Raw genomic sequence first — 6,258 nt, 5'->3', positions numbered from 1 at the left:
GCCGTCGCGTGCGAGACGGGACAGGCGGGCTGGTCCAGAGGGGTTGTCCCAAAGGCTGTGGGTGCCAGCGCCTGGGACGGTCCCGGGCTGTTCCTGAGGATTTGTCTCAGACTTTGGCTGTCATGGTACGGGGGGCTCCCGGCCTGCCCCTGTGCCTGCGCTGGCTCGGGCGCTTCCCCGGTACGCGGCTAAACGTGTTTGTCCTGCTAACCCGACAGAAAGGACTTCCAGCAAGCTGGCTTTCTGCCTCATGGACCATCTCATTCCCTGAAGGGAACAGGAGGGCACGGCCAGGCGTGGAGGCTAGCAGGATAACCTTCTTCCCGCAGTTGCCAGCCAGAGGCTCAATGTAACCTCACCCGAATACTAATATTTTTTTATTTGTGACCGTTCACAACTTGACCCCAGAGGGGTCTGCAACTCATCCTTGTTCTCACTCACTGAGAATTTGTTCTCACAGATCCAACCCGCCCAAGTTTTGGCTGGCAGTTCCTGCTGTCTCCCGTGCGCTGGCACTGCTGGGTGTGTTGCTGTGCAGCGGGAGTTCCTGCTAGAAGCAGCAGACAGTCCCTTGAACGGGGCAGGAGAAGGCATCCCAGGGGCGCTCCGTGACATAGCTGAGCTGGGCTGGCTGCTCGCCCCCACACCAGACTGTAGCCAAGCCAGGCTGGCTCTTGCTGCTCTACTCTGTCTTAGACCCTTAAAATTCATGTGGAAAGAGACTTTCAGATATGATATATTTAATTCTGCTACTCGTGGCAGGGTTAATTTGGCACTGGGCCCACCTCCCAGGTCAGGTTAGGTTACCTTCCTCACCTGTGGCGTAGCGCGCTGGGTGTTTGGCTGATCTGTTTCAGTGCTCCGACTTGAGAGAAATCTCTTTTTTTTTTAATTGTTGCACGGGTTTTATGCCAGCTTGGCATGCTGGAACAGCTTTTCAGAGCCAGCATGAGTAAGAGGGTGGGACCGGGGAGAGCACAACTATAGCAGCCAGTGGTTAGATTGGCTTGGGGGATCGTGAAACCGCAGCATCCGGAGCAGTGGGCAGAGGGAAATCTCCCGGCGGCTGAGAGGCAGGCAGCTCCAGCCACAGCGTCTGCCTGTCCCCAGAAGGTGCTGGGGTATTGGTCATCCCAGGCAGCACAGAACTTCCTCCTGGGAGGAGCCAGGATTAGCTCTGCATTTTTCAGCAAGAGTCACATGATGGCAATTGTTGATTTATTTAAATAAAAGGAGTTGGCAGCCTAATCAGTTTGGAAATTAATTTCCTTGTTAATTTGGGCGTTTTGACTTGCTCATGAATATTCACAAATGCTCGTCCTTTTTTTTTTTTTCCTCCTCTCTGTAATTTATTTTTGTGATTGTCAGATCACCTCTGAAGGTGACATTTCTCTCCTCATTCTGCAACGCAGCAAATGTATTCAATCTTATGCCTTGGAAGGGGAACTCCAGCCTGGCACTGACATCCCTTTTGCTTCTCTCTTTGCCAGCGAGTTCTCTGTAGCCTCTCAGCTCTCCTCCTCCCTCTCTGCAAGCTGCCTAGAAAGAAATAAGATCGAGAGTCTCCTCGAAGAAGGGGGCTGGTCTGGATTTGGTAATTGGGAGAGCTTGTCAGAATGCCCTATACCAGACAAGGAAAAGTGGTAATTGTCACCTGAGGGTTGGGGCAAAGTGGCTAATTTTTTTTACAGTGCCTGGAGTTTTCTGCTCCCCCTCCCACCCCACACTGCCAAGCACTCTTCACTAGCACGTGAGGCAGCGTGACTAACATCTGTCACAGACACTTGATTTGTCTTATCTCCTTAGGAGGAGGCAAAGTCAGACAAACACGGCTGTGCATCTCTGGAGAGTACAGCTGATCTCTTCACCTTCTTTCCCAGCTCTCTGTTGCCCCCCTTTACTTATCCCGCCTGCCCTTGCTCCTCTCCACACCATGGAAGAGCACCCTGGTGGTCACCGTTGCCGGTTTCTCCCTGGTGAGGCATGCCCATATCCCACGTGTGTATGTTTAGGGCTTCTGGAATTTCCTAACAGCGACCTGCTGGGCTCAGCTGAGGACTGTGGTGAATAAAAACCTGGGTATAATTGCTGGTGCTGGGGGCAGGAGGAGCAGTGTGGGGTGAAAAGGTGCCCTCCTTACACTGTGCTGATGCACAGACAGGCTTGGCAAGTAACATGTTGTGTTCAGTGGTGACCACTAGGACCAGTAGCTGCTTCCAGACCGGCTTATTTCTTTAGAAAGGTCGGCTTTGGCACAGCCTCCATCTACCCAACTTGTTCAGAGTGTGCCATCTCAGCTCAGACCTGCATGAGGAGGAGTGGCCACGCTGCACCAGCCATGGGGCACTGCCAGCCTGGCCTGGGAGCTGGAAAGAGGGTGACAGAGGACTTATAATTGTGTGGCAAGAAAACAAGCCAGGAGCAATGTAAAGTGACTGCAGGAGGGAACTGAGCCCTGGAGCAGGTAGTAGGTGGAGGTTAGTGGGGCCTCCCTCCCGGGAGCAGAAGCATGGGAATAGCACAGCCAGGTTCCCACCTCCTGCTGAGGGCATCAGCTCCTGACAAGCTCAGAAAAGAAAACGTGTGGAGAAAGCCAGCTGAGCCCAAAGTTACCACGACACTTTCTCTCTCACAACCTTTGTAATAAGCTCTTCTATGCAGCTTTGACCCAGGAGGGTGGCAAACGCACACTTCCATGCAGGCTGCCTCCTCCATCCTTGTTGCCTCCTCCACGATCACATCTGACTGTCACGTTCCCACCTCAGCTCTTTCCTTCTTTATCTACTCTCCTAGTTTCTTTCTCTCTCTCCTCCTTCACCACCCTAATACAAGGCACCCACCCCTGGACCTTCAGTAATGATTGGAGACCATCCTCCTGTGGTACCACTGTACTCTCTGTGCTTGAACACCTTTTGTCTACTGTCTGTGTGTAAACTGCACTGTCCATGGTGGCCATTCCAGTAATACAGGTGGTACTTCGTGTCATGGGATTCTGCTTGGCTTGCTTCTAGGGCTGGTACACCTGGCTTGACTTGTTCAGCCAGCTGGCTCTAGAGGTACCTGAATTTGTTGGGGGTACCTGACCAGTTGGCAGAGGTGGACAGACAGGCTTGGAAATTGTGATGGTGTAGTGACACACATTTTAAGGATGAAGACTGTTCATTCTCACCCAAATTTTTATCTGCTCGTAGAACAATATTTAGTTTATCCTGCAGCTGATATTTTAATCTTGTGAGTACGTTTCTCAGCAAGGCGTGTTGTCCTCACTCTTTCAGGGAACTGACATCTCTTTGGCAATCGGCTGATTAAATCCCCTGGCAGCACACAGCAGAGAGCATTTCAGCACGTCATTCCTGGGATTTTTTTTTTCTTTTTTTTTTTCCACTGCATGGAAATAGATTGCATTTTCCCCTGCTTGGTAACTTCTCTGCTTAACATTGTTTAAGCTTTGAGAAACACACAGTAATAGAGAGTTATAGGTGCGCGTTATCCTGCACATGCTTGGCTGCCTGAACCATTGCATCTTGCTCTCTTAAGGGCAAGGAACAGAAAGCACACACCTGGGATACACTTTGGAATTTGAAGCATACGCAACAGCGATCCAATGCTTTTTCACTGAAAGAAGTAGGTTGTTCTGAACTGGGAACTTGGGGGTCCCTGTTGGGCAGGAAGGTAGTAAGCTGGGATTGATCAGCCTTGGCTCCAGGCTGAGTTCATTTGGCCACTGTAGTATAGTGAAGGCAGTTACTGAAACTTCTGGCCAATGTGCCATGAATACAAATCCCATAATTTAGAAGGAGGAAAAAGTATCATTGGATGTATCAAGACAGCCATAGTGGCTGTACTTGAGGACCTTCAGCACAGGGCAAAAATCATAGTCAGCTCAGAAGCCTGTTCTAGTGGGACAATAACCTCTCTGTGGCAATAACCCTGACAGGTTTACACCAAAATTATTTTATTAGATCACCACAAAAAGTATCAAGAAGTATTTTAAACATAATTCAGCAGTGAGCCCTTCAAGAAATGAAGGATCCCTGCAACCTAGGCTGCATTAACAAAAGTGTAGTCAGCAGAACAAGGAAATTATTATTCCCAACCACTTGAGAGGTGTGAGGCCCCACCTGGAAGATTATGCCCAGGACTGGCTCCTCAGTACAAGATGGATCTTCACAAACTGCAACATGGCCAGCAAAAGGCCCCAACAGTGGAGGGCTAGAGCACACGACGCACAAGGAGAAGGCTGGAGGAGCTGGGTTTGTTGAAGAGAGGAGACCAAGGGGGTGTCTAATTGCTGTCTGCTCACGCCTAAAGGAAAACTGTAGAGAAGATGGAGCAAGACTCTGAGAAGGAAGCACAGTGAAAGGACAAGAAACAATGGACAAATGTTGAAACAAGAGAAATTCTAAACATGTATAAGGGAAATTTTTTTCTCCTTGAGAGCAGGGTAGCAGTGGAACAGATGCCTAGAAAGGCTGGGGAATCTCCATCCTTGGAGATGTTCAGAAGTTGTGTGAGCAAGGCCCTGAGCAGCCTGGTCTAGCTTTGAAGTTACCTTGCTGTGAGCAGAGAATTGGACCAGAGACTTCTAGAGGTCATTTCCCACCAGATTTTGTTTTCTGTGGGTCGGTGTTTTTGTGCTGCTGATCTGCCATGAGCTAATGTTCAGTGTCCACACAATGCTGGAAGCCAAAAACGCAGTATGCGTATGGCCCAGTGTCGACAGCAGCGTTAGCATGTGTAAAGCCCTTCGGCACTAAAATCTCTTCTCCAGCTGGCTTGCCACCCTCTGTGGTCCAACTTTTCCCCTTTTATACTGTTCCAAGTACAGATGAATCTCCTAACAGCAGGCCCTGCTTGATTTGGGGGTGACTCCTTGAGCTGTGACACCCAAGTTCTTCTGCACAGCAGCAGTCACCAAAATGTCATTTAAAATTATATTGCAGCACGTAAGAGTTCCCCCCCTACACACTACCTTCACCTCTTCAGAAGCAGAGAAGCTTTAATAAATCCTTTAAATTCTTGGTTTAGGTGTCTGAAGGTTTCTGTGCAGTCAGAGAATCTGCAATGAGTTTCAGGGGATCTCTGTTCTCTTTCAGAAGTTATATAGTCACTTCACAAGTCCCCCCTTTTTGAGAAATGTGCCTCTCTGATAGCCTAAACTGTGTCTTTCAAGCCCACCAGGGGAGCAGTGGTGGGTGCTCAGCTGGTGCATTCCTCACACCACCTTCAGTACTCACCACAGTGCTGCTAAAGCACCTCTAGGTCTTTACAGCTGCCTCTCAATAAGAAGGATGATGATGAAAAAGTGAGAGAAGAAGATAGAAGAAAGGATGGAGAAGAGTAACTTACTGTATTAAAGGAAAAACAAACCTCGAGAAGCTCTATTGCAGCAAGACTGGAGCTCACCAGGTTACCTTGGATATTTGTGGGTTCTTTTTCAAAACTGGCTGAGGAAACAGCAGTTTTGGGAGAAGAGATTTGCAGCATATCCATCAAATTCAGGGTAACCATGCCAGGGCTGGGAAAAGGGAGCTATATTTCAGGAAGAGAGAAAACAAAGTACTCTGGGCAGCTGCAAACCCATTAGTCTAGTCTCAATAGAGCACAAGGTTAAGAACGAATTACAGAAGGAAAACAAAATTAAAGTTACAGCAGTAAGTGGGAAATGGAATCAAATACAGAATGGATTTATCAACAAAAGCACTGTGTGCCCTAAACTTGATTCTTTTCTTCACCTTCTTTCCCTTACCTGAGTGGAAAAAAAAAATCGGTAAACCTAATCTAGCTGGATTTCAGCAGGGCATTTGATACAGTAAGGGCTGGAAGGCAGCTGAATAAGCTGAAGCAAAAGGAATTAGTAGGACAATTTTAGGTGGGTAAAATGCCGGGGAGAGGCAGATGATGTGTGGAGTCAAAAGGGAACTGCCACCATGGAGGAACGTTACTGGCCTTGGGAATAATTCTGCTTGCAGTAATGGCTCTAGCTCAGCAAAAAGCAGCGTGAAGAGGAAGTTTGCTGATTAAATGCATTTAGAAGAATTACTCACAGTCCAGAGCAGAGCAGTGTGAGGTCCTGTTCTTTGCTCCCGCTAACAGGAATGTCTTACACACAGAGATTCGCTGGTTAGAAATGACAGAAGAAAAGACAGATCTGGGTGTATTCATCATTCACGAGGTGATTATGAAGCTCCGATGTGACGCGATCACAAAGACAACAGCCTTAAAGAGATCATTATGTTAATCTTATTTAGGATGCTA

Source organism: Chiroxiphia lanceolata, chromosome 2 (assembly GCF_009829145.1).
Source record: "Chiroxiphia lanceolata isolate bChiLan1 chromosome 2, bChiLan1.pri, whole genome shotgun sequence".
In the NCBI taxonomy this organism is placed as follows: Eukaryota; Metazoa; Chordata; class Aves; order Passeriformes; family Pipridae; genus Chiroxiphia; species Chiroxiphia lanceolata.
Note: the sequence above shows the minus strand (reverse complement) of the source record.